Source organism: Cheilinus undulatus, linkage group 16 (genome assembly GCF_018320785.1).
Source record: "Cheilinus undulatus linkage group 16, ASM1832078v1, whole genome shotgun sequence".
NCBI classification, from domain to species: Eukaryota; Metazoa; Chordata; class Actinopteri; order Labriformes; family Labridae; genus Cheilinus; species Cheilinus undulatus.
In genome coordinates, this window is record NC_054880.1 from 32,658,006 (window position 1) to 32,674,535 (window position 16,530).

Genomic DNA, 16,530 nt, shown 5'->3' on the forward strand with positions numbered 1-16,530 from the left:
CTGTGTTCTTGGTCCAGAGGAGTGAGGACCACACAATAAATGACATGCACAGGTATAGTTAGAGCTGAGGAATGATAAAAAAAAAAAAAAAGGCTTTTATTGTATTGGCCTAGACATTAGAACATTTGTGCCTGCACATACACACAACAGGAACACACAGGAACACAACACTGTTCCTCCAAAGGGACAGGATAATTGGCTGCTGAGTGAGTGCCCCCTTAGGCTTTCCTCATTAGCAGCTGTGGACATCTTCTGTTTGTGAGCTCCAATTGAGCACTTCTACCGCATGTATGGCCATGAACAACACCTTTTAAAATGGGAGTCATGTTGATTTGCATCAGTGCATGATTTTCTACGTAGGCGTGTTTTATTATTGTCTGTAGAAAAGTAGCTGCTGAGGTTGCGGTATGTGCGAGGGTTTGTGCGAGTACTATTTGTTTCCTTCAAAACACTACTGGGTAATCCCTGCAGGGTGCTGGGATAATTTGGAGAGCTCCTCTTGCTGCTGCAGCCCAGAAAGTAGATGAGTGTACTAACACTTTTTGCTTTTTCCCTGCAAATACAAAACCCTAATACTCTCTGACAGATCAATCACTCTCACACCCAAAAGGCAAACAGAGGGGAGAGAAATCCCCTCTGATTTTTATTGTACTATAAACAACTACTATAGTAGAAGGACAGCAGCAAAAGTTTGGCTCATCTGATGCAGACATTTATTCTCTCTCATAGGCAACGGCTAACCTTGGTGCACTCAGGACTTTTTTTTTTTTTGGTTGTTTGCTTCGACTAGAATCCCTCTTCTGCTTAAATATTCTCTGGCATACACCAATATCAAGTGGCTGAGACAGATGTCATTCAGCAGAGTTATATAAAGAGCTATCCCCCTTGAGTCTGAAGTAACTCAAAAAATCTAACTTTGAATGCTATGAAGAAAAATAAAATCCTCTACCACCATCAAGCTGAGATCCATCAGTGAGTATTTTGTTAAACTTTTATATCATGCTTGTAAAAGGAACTGTTCCTCAACAACTGAAAACAAAAATAGTTACAGGAGTTGTGAGTAAGGTTGTTCCGATTCCGATCTGCCATGTCCATATTCCGACGGGCAATGTGGACATGGCAGACGGTGTTGCAGAGGAAAGCATGATGGGCCTGACTTGTTAGAAGTTTTTGTACAGCCAGGGGTTTATCCCTGATGAAAGGTGGCTGGAAGTTTTTCCTTGGGAACACAAAGTGTGGTGGGATTGCATTCCCAAATGCATTGACTGCACATGCCACTGTCACAAGAGTTCCTCGCTCTCCTGATGTCAGAGCTCCCAGTTGCTTTTTGCCTCTCCTAGCAAGAACTTTTTCTGGAGTCTGAAGGGTGGTGATCCCTGTTTCATCCGTATTCCAAATGTCCACGCCGGTCAAGTTGTGTTTTTGAATTACTTCTACCAGGTTGTCGAAAAACTTGGTGACATTAGCTTTATTGAAACTCCCATGACTCAGGGTGCTTACAACTGTGAGCATAAATGTTTGCATAAATTAAAATATTAAACAGAGTCAGCTGGTAAACATTAACTAATCAAATGTTTCTGCCAACATTAAAATGAAGCAAAATAAACATATTATCTTACCACTTTTGGACTTAAACCATAGTACAAGTCAGCAGCCCTGAGGAGGTAGTCTGGTCTCCTTTTCTGCAGCGAACACCTTGCTTGCTGGTCGATATCCTGGCTTTAATGTTGCCGTGCCCTCGCTTGATGCCAACCTCGCCCTCTTCTTAACGAAACAGTCACATGAAACAGACAGACTCCATCACACTTTTTCTGCGGCCCTCACTGACACTCCTTTGGGAACCTCAATGGTAGCACTATTAAAGAGCTCTTGTGGTTGTAGCCCCCTTATCTGTCTTCCTTGGCCTGAATGTAGGCATGCTGTGAGGACAAAACTTTTGCTAAGTTATAAAGTCATTAAATATGTTTCTCATGAGTGAGCTAGGGCCTATTCAACCTCTTTGGTTTTGTAGAATAGCCTAGTATGAAATGACAAAACTACAATTTCATTATAACAACAAACAGGCAATAAAAGAGGCTATGATTTTTAAGATAATTAGAATACTCATATTCTGGGTCATATCTAAAATTAAATGAAAACATTACAAAAACATGCTTATATGTGCTGGCAAAACAATCTTATCTATTCATTTATAAGGCATTTTTTCTTTTAAAAATTGTGTAATATTTCAATTCTTGAAGAGAAAAATGAAGTCAGCATTTGCTTACATGAGGCAGTATGGCTTATTGTAGGCTGTGGCAATTGTAACTGCCCCCAATCCAGCAGATTCTCATACGAGCCACTAGCACTTATGTTAGCATAGGTTGTTCATGTTGATTTTTTTCCCAAAATGCCAGGGATAAAATTAAATTGAGTTTGACTTTACTATCATCTAAACTTTAGACAGCAGCAGAAAAACATTTGTCAAACCAAAAAAATAACTTCTGTACCTCAAAATCAGTTTTTGTGGAGATCTTCTGTGGTGTGGAAGTATTCCCACTCTTTTTCAGCAGGCAGAGAGAGAATCCTGCTGAGTATTGCAGAGTTAGTTTCATCACTCTAGCTTGTTTCTAATTGGAGGAATTGAGTGTGTTACAATTACCCCCTGTTACAATCACCCCCGTTCTCCCCTAACTGTTATAGCTGACATTGTTTTGCTTTCTATTGTTGTCCCGTAACTTGTAACTTAATAATACTAGCGTCTTTTTGCAGATAATTCTAAAGTGACGCTACAATGCAGGAAAATAAATGTTTGGAACTTAAATATATTGTGGAAGAAGACCTTGTGAGTCAGATGGTAAAATTTTAAAATAAAATATATGTATTTTTTATATTTCATGCATTGGCTGACAAGTTGGTGCAGAAGAAAAAGAGAAAAGTCTGACTTGTCGACACTATTTTAAAAATTATACAGGGAAAAGGTTGTTTTTTTCCGGTTATTAACTTACAAATTTGTCTTAAAAATTGAAAGAAAAAAAAAACATGATAAAATTGATTGTGATCTGGCCATTAAAAAAAATCGTAATGTGACTTTTTTCATATTGCCCACCCCTAGTTAGGCATGTTGTGTTTTTTCCACTTCACAGTCCCTGACAGCAACACCACAAAATATTCAAAAATAAACCTCAGGAAAGATTGTCCATCCATGAAAATTGGTTCCATCCACCTGGATCTGCTGTGCCGACATAAAATTATGTTATTATTTTCGAGCAGTATGTCCACAAAGCTGTGAAAAGAAGATCATGGCAGGCATTTGATCTCATCAACATATGGCTAGAGATAACATAACAAACTTACTGCAGAAACAGAAACACATATCAAAACCAACAGGAATGCAGGTCTTCAACACATTATGACTGGATACTTCATCACACCTGAGAATGGCATACAACTGACATTTATGTCATGACCTCAAATGACCACTGTGTGTGTAGAAATGCCATAAAATGCTAATGCAGTCCAACAGATTTCCACACATTTTATCTATTCATGTCTGACCAAAAAAGACTTGTCAGGAAGACAAGATTAGATACAAGAACATTTTGCAGGATGGTGAGTGACTGGATTGTTGATCATGCACAAATAAGGTGTCTGCTGGCATATTTTATTGTCTGGATTATTTTTGCAGTTAAAAAAGAACTCATATCTGACATGAGGGACAGCCCAACCCAGGATGACAGTCCAGCAAAAGGGCTGGCACTTGACCTGAATAAAAGGAGGCCAGTGATGAAGGGGATCCAGAGAGGGATGGCCACAGACTCTGTCCCACCCACTGAAGCTGCACTCTTCATACAAGGTACATCATTTCAGTGCTAATGCACTGGGAACATAAATGATTGTATTATTTGGACTGCCTTACTTTGGTTAACCTTGCGGTGTCTGGTAACACACTTGGGCTTCCAAATACAAGTTCTAAAGATGTATGTATGTGTAAGGGACATGGAGACTGTGCCACTGGACTTTAAAGGCCTGATATTTTAAAGGGACTCCAATGAAGAGTGCTTTACTACACCAAATAGTTCCTCCAGATAAGAATTCCAAATACAAGTATGAGTTGCATATTTAAATAGTTTCTGCATCGGTTCCAAACAAAGAACATTTAACTCTTAAATAACTGAGAATAAATGACCAGTCATCAGGCTGTGTTTATTTTAGCTTGTTGCTATTTTTTCTGTGCAGTGGCACATAGATTCTCTTGCATCCCTCATCTTACTCACCTTATTTTAAACTTATCATTACCTGTTTACTGTTAATATCCCTAGGCTTTACTGCAGAAACATTAATTGCATTACGGGATTGTTAGGTTGATTGAATCACAGCATGCAGTGCATGTTTGACCTCAGGGAAATCCTTCATATAGAAATAAGAGCCCAGAGTAGTTCAAATCAACAGTGAAAAATACTTTTAAATGTGTCTAGCTGTGTGCATGACTCACAGGCATGCATGTGCATGCATGCTTTTGTTTAGTTAAATAATCAGATGTAAATATGGGTGTGCATAATCATACACATGATGTATCTGCTGTACCATAGTGTGTGTGTATATATTTGTTGGGGTGGGTAGGTGTGTGTCTTTGCATGTGGAGGGGGGGGGGGTGTGATTACGTGTGTGTCCATATCTTGGGAGAATGGGATTGCCCTGTCAGCACTTACACTCCTCCTTCCAGGCGCCTCCCTGACATAAAAAGGAAACTCAGAAATATGGGTTTAATCCCCCTTTTCCTTCCTACCTTCATTCTTTGTCTTCCACACAGACATAAGTAAAAAACACATTACCTACCACACACATGCACTGCTCAGCCACCCTCCATCAGGTTTTAATCTCAGTAGCACTGTTCTTGCATTGTGCCCCCTTTTCCCCACTGCCTGGCAGAGAGGAATTAAGAGCTGACAAATGAGTCCTTTTTTTAGTCTAGGGGAATTACTTCCTACAAAATATTACAATGTGTATGTATAAATTTGTTGCTGGAGGAGATATGCTTTAGAGCACTTCAATAAAAATCATCCGAATGGAGAATATATGATCATTACTATCTGAATATGTCTCAGCTGAGTAACTGCTGTTTTGCATCAATTGCACATTTGCAGACAGCTTGACACAGTGGATTCCATCCTCTAGGTGGTCTCACATACTTTTTGAACATGTCCTTTCTGACTGGATGGAGAAAAGTGAGGGGAATGAATTGAAATATTTTGGGGGTTTTTATCAAAGGCTCTGCCCTTTAACAAGCGCTGTCTATGAGTGGTTTTCAAGACGGAGTGTGAAACCCCTCCATCTGGCGTGCCAGTTTTGGAAAAGTGGTTAAAAAGTTGAAAAAAAAAAGGTTTAAAGGGGCAAAAAGGGGCATAAAATGTATGGGGAATTTCTTTCTAATGAACCGCGCCCAGGCACTGGGCCCGGGTAAACTTGGGGAGGTGGTCTTGGGCGCGATTCAAGTGGACTCTGGCACGGTTTGGTTGAGATGTGAATGCAACTGCACTCGGATACGGGACAGAGCGTCGTATCAGCTTAATGACATCATTGTAAAAGCTAAACCTCTCTCCACAGCACGGCAGTTTGTTCACATTTTCCCTCAATAAAGGGCGGAAATCATCAGAATCCAGCCAATAACCGGTCTGTTGTGACTCACCTTACAGATGGATACAAGTTGGAGTCAGTGAGAGGAGGTGCAAAGGCAATAAAAGTCTCCTGTCACCTCAAAAACCACTGAATCTGCACAGCCTGAGCCCATTTAATCCTTTGAGCTGTTGTAGATGTGCAGATACGAAGAGCGAAGTTGCAGGCACCTTAAAGGAGATTTTAATCATACATGGCTGCAGGATGGACTTTTTGCCGGGCCAAAACAAAAATAATCTCTGCTCAGGTCATGACCCCAGTGGTTGCCATGGTAGCTTCTTCTTCTTTCTTATCCTTTGCGGGGTTGTAAACCAGCTACATGCATACCACCTGCTGTTTCAAACCAAGTAAACCTGCAAGTGCGCCCTGGCATGGTTCGATGTTGCTCATGTGAAAGAAAGCGGGGTGGATGGAAAAATGGGGCAGAAATTGATGAAAATAGGTTAAAAACTGGCAGAAATAAGTTATTCAAACATCAGAAGCCAATAACAGCTTGACACTTTTCGGCTCCAAAATTTGATAACTGTTAGCCAGGACACTAGCACCAATGCTACAGATCCAAGACACATGCATTGATTTATCAATAAATCACAACTGGGGAGGGCCCATTCACTGGGTTTGTCAGGGGCCCAGACATTTATGTGGGTGGGCCTGCTGTAATCCTCCAACTATTGAAAAAACAGGAGCACGGGGAAAAGAAATCAAGCGTCCCTTTTGTACTCTAACGCAACACTCACTGATCCAGGTGACGGACACATTAAAGCAAGTCCATGGAGGAGGGAGAGGAAAAATGGGAAGCAGGTGAGATGATGTTGGTTTCATGATTATCTGTTCTTCAACATATCTTCTGCACTCAGCTTGTTAAAAAAAAAAAAAAAACTGCATGATTGGAGCTGCTGGCTCGATAGATGTCATCGTTTGTATATCTAAATGACAGGAGGGCTGCTTATCGTGTTTCTCATCGCCAAGCTACTGACATCTGTCACCTTCAGTCTGTCATCTTCCCTCTCCCTGCCTCTGCCCCCTATCACACACCTTAACACACTTACACTAATAAACACACTTCTGTTGGCGCACAGTCTCTACTTTCAAAGCATCTCCACCACTTATCCCTCTCATCACTCAAACTGTTCACAGAAGCGCTACTACTTCCTTTGCAATGTGGAGGAATGAAAAGAAGGAGACGGGTGAAGAGGCCTAGGAAGGCATAGGGGACGATTCATTCTTTCTGGGGGGCTCATATGTTCTGAAAGGTGCTGCTTTGGCAGCAAAACCTCTCTTCTGACATTTGTCCAATTGATACTATGAAATGGCTGCCCAGTCAGCAGAAGTGATGGGACAATTCCCTTCGTCTGCAGATTGGGTGATGTTAAGGAAGAGAGATTGGTAGAAGTGCTGTCGCTGGCTGAAAAAATCAGATATCAACTGTAGTGGATGTCCAGGTTGTTTCATTGATTCCATCCACTTCCCTCCAATCGTTGTCAATGTCAGCCATGCTGTCAGCTACACAAATGTACATTAACTTTTGCACTTGTACTACTCTTTGTTTGTATCCTTTTTAGTAGCTTTACTGTACATCAGCAGTGATTTAAAGTAGAAAAAATAATAATGAAGGTCTATTGGCTGTATAAACGAAATAGTTTTTACTTAAAGTGTTTTCTTTTGGTTTGATTTTCTAAATTATGAATAAATACTGTCTGTTTTAAATCCCATCACCTGTCTTGAGGCTGTTACAGTAAGCCATTATGTTCTTAAAAGGGCTTCATCTGACCTAAACCTTGAACTTATTCTAAATTGACTCATTCTGTTTTCATTTTTTAAGATCTGCCTCTTTGGAAATCCTTACTGTGGCTGTTGAAGTTCAACTGCAATACTCTCTTTTTAAATCAAAGACAAAATGTAGCTATAATTACCAGATTTTAGTTCAGTCTTAAGTATGTGTGTGTGACAGGATAACTGCTTTTGTGAAATTTTTGTATACAAGGTCTAATAGTTATTCATTTATTGATTGCATTGATTTTTAAATGAGATACTTATTTGTGCTCTTTGGGAGTTGGATCATTTGAGTTCTTGTTCACCACACAGCCTAAGATCTTCAACTTTTTACTTAGGGCCTTGAAGGCATACTGACCAGGTCAGGGATTAAAAAACATTCAGAGTAACAACCGCAGTCCTTCAGGCTTTCAGATTCATCCCAGTGTTGGGATTAAAATGTTTCTTCTTACTTATAAAGCTTTAAATGCTCAGGACCCAGTTATATCCATGTAAAAGTACATTTCCAATGTGCGTATCAGCGTGTGAGATGCAGCCCTCACACTGGCTGCCAATCTGAAACAGCCGTTAAGGCATAGTATGCTGAGGAGCGCTGTGGCCAAGTGACATCACCCTACGAGTGCAGACCAAAACATAGCGGCCTCCAAGTGAAAGCCAAATTTACTCAAAATGCAGATATGTGGTGAGTTTTCATGTTCAATATACATATCCATCCATCCACCCGTTTTCTATACCGCTTAGCCTGTTGGGGGTCATGGGGGGCTGGAGCCAATCCCAGCTGTCATTGGGCGAGAGGTGGGGTTAATTTTGGCAGCCATTTTTAGATTTAGTCTTAGTTTTATTTTTTTAGACAAAAATAGTTTTAATTTTAGTCACATTTTAGTCCTGTTCAGCCTTCAAAGTTTTAGTCTCATTTTAGTTTAGTCGACGACAACTATAAAAAAAAAACATTTTATTCCAGTTAGTCTATGAAAAGTCCTTACATTTTAATCTTTACTTTTAGTCACATAATGGTACTCTTATTAATGCGCCCTAATTAACAAACTCTTAATTGATAATATTAGTAATATTATACTGGTGCATGTGGGTTTAATCTAAATTTGATGCCAAGGCCAGTCAGAAGACTAGTGATGGGAATTCTGGCTCGTTTCAGAGATCCAGATCATTTGGCTCAGTTCAGCAAGAAGAGACGGCATGGAGAGGGGGTGGCTCTGGGGTGCTGGAGATCACTGTTCCGCCCACTGGAGGTGTGGGACTAACAACGAAACACAGACGAAGGAAGGTTCCCACTTGACAACTCTGGTAAGGTGCTGGTTTCTTGCCACCCATCAGTCTTTACGGTTGACTTGTGAAGGCAATTAGTAATGAATTAGGGATTTCTTCATGAGCGCTGATCCTCTTTGTAGGACACAAGTATCTTGTTTTTTCAGAATTGAGATGGTAGATTTTTGACTTGTGAGCTGTAAGCTGTAATCACAAAGATTAAAACAAAAAGCTCTTGAAATATTTCAGCTTGTAATGAGGAATCTAGAATATATGGAAGTTTCACTTCCTCAAAGAAAACACACAAGGGGGGACTTTTTCATGATGTTCTAATTTTTTGAGATGCACCCGTAGAGCAACAAGCCCTGGAATTTAACTTTTCAGAAATCTGATGGGGAACGTTTTATTAAATAAAATCTGAGGATGAATAAATCTGAGATTTCAATATTAGTCTGTTAAAATTTCGTAAACCCCAAATTACTAGTGAATTATTCAACATAATGTACAGTTTAAGCCAAATTAAACTGGGCCTAGGAATATAATCAGATGTAATGAATAGATAGAATACTGATAAACAGGGGGGTGGGGTCCTCGTGAGAGGATAATGCTATTAGGAGGCCCACAGGGATGGCAAATTTTGGCAACTTCTGTCATTTAAATCACCAACTTAAAGCCATAAGACACACTTGAATTGTCATTGTTTCAAATAGCAAAACATCAAACGGGATCCTTTAGCTAAAGCAGTGTTTTTCAATCAGTGCATGGATGTCATATTTTTATTCCCTTTTTTCTGTCTCCTTTCAGTTTCCTCTATCCATTGTGTTTACTTACAACACAAAGATGGAATTTTAATGATGCCTTAGGGTTGTCAATATGATCACAAAGCAAACCCTTCATCTCTGTGAGCTGTCGGATTACAAAGGCCTACCAGTTACAGTTACAGTGGCTGCAACATGAAGTGGCACCCACGCTGAAGTTCTCTTTCCACAATGTTACAAGGAAAAAGACACAAAGAAAAGCTCTGTGTACTCAGCCTGTCATTGTCTTTCTGATAGATAACTGCATGCGGTGTTTATGTCTGCTTAAAGCCTTCACTTTTCAAAATAGCCTCTCTGAAATGTCTCTAATGATTGCTCCTGAAGACAGATTTCAGCACATTTGGCAGTCAACTTAAGAGTAAATATAGATACCTCATTGACGGGGTTTATTGTGAATGATTAAAGCTCGGTGTTTGACAATGTACGCTTGCACATTTTACATCTTTGTGTTTGTGTGTGCAGAGGGGACGAGGAAATGCGCAATATTGCATGCACATAAGCATGCATCTACCCAAAGATAGACATGTATGAATGCATGCACAGCTCAGCACTGAGGAGACTTGCACTTGAGGTCATCTTTGCTTCTCCATAGTAGAATTGGGGCTCTGATGAAAGACTGCCTACCTCCTAAATGAGGGAAAAACAAGATGGCAGTGCCTGTTATCCCACTGAGCTGAATATACTCTTCTATCCCAACTGGACAGAAGAGCACAAGGGACATGTTATAGGATCGTTTCTTTCTTTTTTTTTTATTTTACATCAGCTGTGATGTTGATAAAGCTACCTGCAGCAGGATGTACAGAGCAGCCTATTGTGCCTTGTAGACCTTAAGTTTGTTTTTGTTTTTTTCAGATTAGTTTAGTCTTTGAACGAGAGATGGGCCAGATCCAATCCAATATCTGTATTGGGTCTGATATTTTTATTGTGCAGAACGCACCGCACAGTAGCATGCTTTGTTTTAATGGCCACACATGAACAATGCCCCCGTGTCTGTGTGAATAACTCAAAGCACCTTAATGAGGTAAAAGGTGTGTTCTCTCCTCTCAGAGAATCTCTGTCTTCCTGTCTGTGGCTTTATACGAGCTGCAGTGACTTAACAACCACTTAAAGGTGCATTCACACTGATGATTTGCTTGTTTTAAGTTCAGTCAGTGATAAACGTGGTACTTCCAAGGCATACCTATTGCATGAAATCTAGTTTATCAAACATTCTCCAACATCCAGCGTGTTTACTAACCTTTGTTGCCAACCACTAAATGGCCGTAGGTCTTTGATGATATATTCGCCTATAATCCTTGTGATCTGTTGAGCCCTCGCGTTGTCATGGGGGAGTGGGACTGAAAATACTTCCTTAAGAGTCTTTGCCTGGCCGTATTTTGCTCCTTGGATCTCCATGAATCTTTTCCGGATGATGATCATGTTTCTTGTGTTCCCCATGAAGTGTGTCACTGTGGTCTGTTGTTTGTCACTTTTTCTCCTTCCTCATTTCTGGACGCCAGGAAGCCAAAATGTTTCCACACGTCAGATTTAAAAGTCATTGGAGCCTCCACTGTCTCTAAAATGGTGTCACTCGTCTCTCCCTCACTACTCCATTCATTCACCATTTTCGCGCTGTAGAATCAAGCAAGCGAGTGGAGGGCAAGGCATGGTGGGTACGCAAGGGCCAACGGGAACTGTAGTTTTCATGTCCATTAGCTCTGCTCTGCTAAAAAACTACACTTTCTGCCCTGAAGATATACCGTTTGAAACTGTCACGTCTGGGATTTAGACGCTTCTGTTACCAATATTACCGATACCGTTACACCGCTAGTATCGCTAGCAAGACTGTGTGTCTAGAGCCAGCGAGGATATTACAGGTCTGCTGCTGGATACGGGTATGTCAGTTGGCCTCTATGGGCACCTGACCCGCTTTCTTGGCCCTAATCCAGCTCATCGCATACTGGGTGCTCGGTGGGTTGGACCACACATCAGAGGCAGCTGCATGTGCCGTGGAAAAGTCAGTTGGGAAGATACCTGGAAATTTGGTGCATGAGCCTGGAGGATGGCCATCAAGAGGCTGCAGCAGTACAGGGTCAAGGTGCCAAATCTGTGCTTTAAACTGACAAAAAAACTCAATTTCTTTTTGGAAACAAATTTAACAAGTACTTACAGGTACACCATGACTGTGGTTCAGTAGGTAGAGCTGGTCATCTTGTAACCTTATGGTCGTGGTTTGATCCCCAGCTCCTACAGTCATACTGATGTGTGCTTGGGCAAGATTAGCCACACTTGCTTCTACTGCTACATCAGTCATGTGAATATGTACGTATGGAGACCTCTAAAAAGGTTCTATATAAGCTCATGCCCATTTACAAGACATCTATGTATGAATATACTCAGCTTATCATTTATTCTGAACTCAGCTCGACTTTAAACTATTTAATTCCAGTAATCCAGTTTGACGTATAATGAAACTGACATATTTAGAAAATATAAACAAAGATCAGTTGCAAGAGACTCAAGTCCCCCTTCTGAGAGTTCTTCCTCCTGCTGATGCATCCTCCATTGTTCTGATAATCTCAAGACTCCAACACATCAGACCTCTGCCAACGATTTGAGCTTCTGTCAAATCAAAACCTGCCTTTATGTTTCAGTATACAATAATTAGAAATAATTGGTCAACGATAAACATGCAGATTTACTGTTTACTTGTGGAGTCTTGACACACTGTGTGGCACATGATGGCTTTGCTTTGTCTGATTTGAGCACAAATGAGCTCAAATCAGCTGTGTGTCAGTCCCAAAAGCAAAATAACAAGGGACTAGATGTCAGAACTGTGTTTCTGTTTCCAACTACTGCAAAAACTTCCCTAATTAGCTGACTAATAAATAAGAAGAGAGCAAAGCAATACCCCCTGTTCTGAAATTTTCAGTTCTCCCATGAATAAATTATGAAATATGAAACAGACACAGCAATTATTGGCTTTCTTAAATGTTGTTAACACAGTAAACACACTCAATTTACTCCATGGGGCTGTTTTTAATTGTGAAGATCAAAGAAAATCAAAGCCCCAATGGTACCACTATTAAACTCACTACTACATAAATCACAAACAAAGAGCAGTTATACAGCATTACAGGGCCCCTCTAGGTATAACTCACAAAAGAAGCTAATAAAAATTACATGATTGGCTATCAGGTATAAAGCTGTGAAAACAGAGCTTTTTAAATTCAGCCCCCAACAACAAGCAGGCCTGCAAATGATCAAAATAAAGCACTTAATCTTCATAAAAGCATTCTTGGAAAAAGTCTGGTCACGTTCAGACCCACAGAAAGCCTCAAGATCACTGACAGGAATCCCCTTTCACTATCATAAATTATGCTGAAAACAGTATTTGTTTTCAAAGGTAAAGACCTTCCTGACACACAGTTATTTCAATTACTAATCAGTCATATGTTCTGTCATTTTACCATGGCAGCTAAGCATGTAAAGATTCTGTCATAGTGTATTTATTGCCGTTATGGGACATGATCAGCATTTCTCTTCTGTTTCTGGCCCTTTTCCCTCAGATTTATGATCAAATACATTTATTTTAATTTTGTTTACAGCCTTCACTGAAAAAGTACCAGTCAACTTATGTTTGTAGTTTATGCTTTATATTTACACTTAATGTAAGTTATAAACTAACCTATTTGGGTTTTTGATTAGAGCAGCACTTATTCTGAAAAACAAGTTTGTATTTCATGTCCAGTGCATTATTATTTTTTAATTTTACAGTGCTGTAACTTTCATGTACACCATTTTAGTCTCATGCCCCTATTGAGGAATTAAAGTTTTCTGTACTGATACAACAGACACAAGGTTCTATAACTTACGAATTTACTTAAGAACAAAATCGAATTTAAGAAAAACACTTAACTAAAACCTCTTTACATTTGCACGCCAATATTTAGACATTGCTGCAGCACCTCTTATGAGCGACATCAGATTCTACATTTCATTCAATCTATTCTATCTGATTTAAGTAATAAAAGCATATTACATTTAAAAAAAAACAGAAGTAATAGATTGAATAAAATTACTCTTAAGGAATTAAAGTTTTCCATTGCTACAACTGATTTCCAACTATTTCATATTTTATAATTTGGCTTGTGTCAATCCAATGTGCAAAAATACATCCCAAGTATGGAGAGATTACACAAATGTACCCATGAACTACTGTGTGTAGCTAACAAAGTATTTAGTGTGTGTAAGTAATACAGTGTTGTATATGGGATAATTTTTGATAACTTATCTGCTGCAAGATCTCCAGATACATCTCCACACAGTAAGGCTTTTATTTGGGTAGAAAACATCAGTGTGCTCTACTCTGCTGTGTTTGGACCTGCCTTTTGTAAGAGACTATGGGAAGCTTTATTTACTATCTCTAGATACAATAGAGGAGAGGGATTACCTGTGACATGAAAATAAGTAAGATTACCTGTGGACTGCATAGTGGTAGACCATTGTGGGCACTCACCTCTGTTGCATTCCTGCTTTTGTGAATCGAATCGAAGTGCCAGATTTTTATTTATTTTTATTTTTTAAGTTAAACAGTTAAACTGGATTTCAGTTTCATTTGTGAATTTAATGTATTGAAGGAAAATCTGGTTTGAAAGTGTGGTGTCATTACCATCAGTTTTTTCTCCTCTCTGTTTCACTCTGAAAAGTATTGATTCAGGTACAATAAGCCACCAGCACAGGTGTCAGAAACCTGAGGGTTTTGAGCCGCATGCAGCTCTTTAGCTCCTCCGGTTCTCTGCAGCTAACTTTTAAAAAATAGTTTTAAAATGCTATATTGAGATAGTTTTGCATATCTTTTCCGTAAAACATGCAGCTTTTTTATTCACTTGACTTTATTTTTAAAGTATTTTATCAACTTAACTGTGCATCATGTCGTGCGTCTACAGCGCAGCACACGTTGATGCCTTCCTGTCTTGGAAACAAAGGTCCGGACGGTCATGTCACGAGTGACCCTGCAACAGCTCTGTCTCACTAGCAGGTTAAGTTTTTAATATTTGCATTCTGGTTTAGAGGAATGGAGGAAATGGGAAAAAGATGATATCTTATTAGTTTTATTATCGGGGTTAATGGACGACGTGCGCGTCAGATGGTTGCCTCCGCGAAGTCTATTACTCCCTGATAACTGGAGACCTCGAAGGGCATTAACCCGCTTATATCATGGTCACTTGGCAACGAAAACAATTAATAAAACTAATCTAATTTGTAATTTCATACATTTGTGATCAAAATAGAAAGTTTTACTAAAAAACACTTCTTTTTCCCCTGCAACACCTGATTGCTTGACTAATAACTGGAATGGTCATTCCAATCCCACAACGTTCTTCGGGAATGTAAACGTTTTTCAGTACTCCAGTAAATAGGGCGGGCCACAGATACGAAGTCACAGCGAAACAAAAAAGCTAGTCCGCTCAGCGCACTTTCTGAACAGATTTATCAATGTTGGATATGAAAGATAAGACTGTCTTACGTTACTGGTCTTAACCCTGGAGTCTGTCATTTTATTTGATTCCGGTCTGCAGGCTCCTTAGGCTGGCAGCGCTGTACTCCCTGCACAGAAAATATAAGTGTCTCAGGTTGCTATAGTTACTCCTTACAGAGTAACGGCTAACGGCTGCTGTGCATTAATTTGGAACAGTATAATGATTTTTTGACCGAAACTACTTGTGAAGTTCGAACAGTGTCTGTATATCAGATGTTAATGGACACCAGTGGAACTTCCAGAGCCAATCAGAATCGAGTATTCACCAAGACCATGAGAGTGAAGGAGGGAGAAAACCACTCCTGCTCTCTTGTGATTATTTTGAGTGATTAACATGATTGCTTTGGTATGTCCTTCAGATTATTATGTTGATGCAGTCTGGGAACCAATGATCATGGATGCTAAGAGAGGAGTTGAAGAAGGTTTCCTCTGTAGGTGAACAGTGTTACCTACATTAACTCCATCTGACCTTAGTGTAACGAGTGTGTATAGGTGAATAAAGGAATAAAAATGATTTTATCAGTATAATTAACAATAAAAATAAATAATTCCTGGCTGACAATAGCACTAAAAGCTAAAAAATAATGAAATATGTGCACAGTTGTTTATATTGTAGTTTTAAATCCAAATAAAATTAAAATTATTATCAAAATACCATGACTACCTAGAGACTTATTAGTGTGATCAAACATATCAATGGATGGCCACATATCTTTGTTCTATCAGTTATGTTGAAAGACTTAATTGACTGCATCTCCTTCATTGCATGGTTCACATGTGTTTAGCAGCTCTTTAAAGATTTTCTGAAGAGGGGTATAAATTGGTCTTTAAACTGAAAAGGCTGCAGAACCCCGCACCAGCACCATTTCAAAAGTATTATTTTAGCACTGGTACTGGAAAACCCAAACAATGCTCAACCACAGTGCTGAGATATTGGCCTTAAAATTGCACTCTTGTTTAATCTGATTCAGACAAACTGAATGATCCGATTTGATTGAATTGTCATTGTGACCTTTTTGAAAGAAAACTGAAAGGTTTTATGGAGTAAGATGTACAAACCTACTGTACACACACCTACTGTAGCCTGCAGCGCTAAAGAAGGACCAATCAGAGGTGATGCATGAGCAAATGTCAAACAAGGATTAATGGATTAATAACACTGTTAAGTATCCACTGAGTGCTGTCTCTGTTGGAGCCTCTGATTTTCCCAGCACTTCCTTTGTCCTCTTTCCTTCTCACTGCACAAATAGGGACTGTGAAGGGATCAGGGGACGTTAGGAACCAATCTCACAGACAAAAATCTTTGGGCAGAATTTAATCTCTTGGTCCTCTTCTGTCTCTCTGACAGCACAGCCTCCAGCTTTCCTCTGTGTATGCGGTTTGCCCCCCAGCCTGTTATTAGGGCTTCCATTATACTGTACTCTGCATTATCAATTGAAATTTATAGACAAGGATAATAAAGATACTGTATGATCTTATAGGCATGTTTCAGTATGGCAA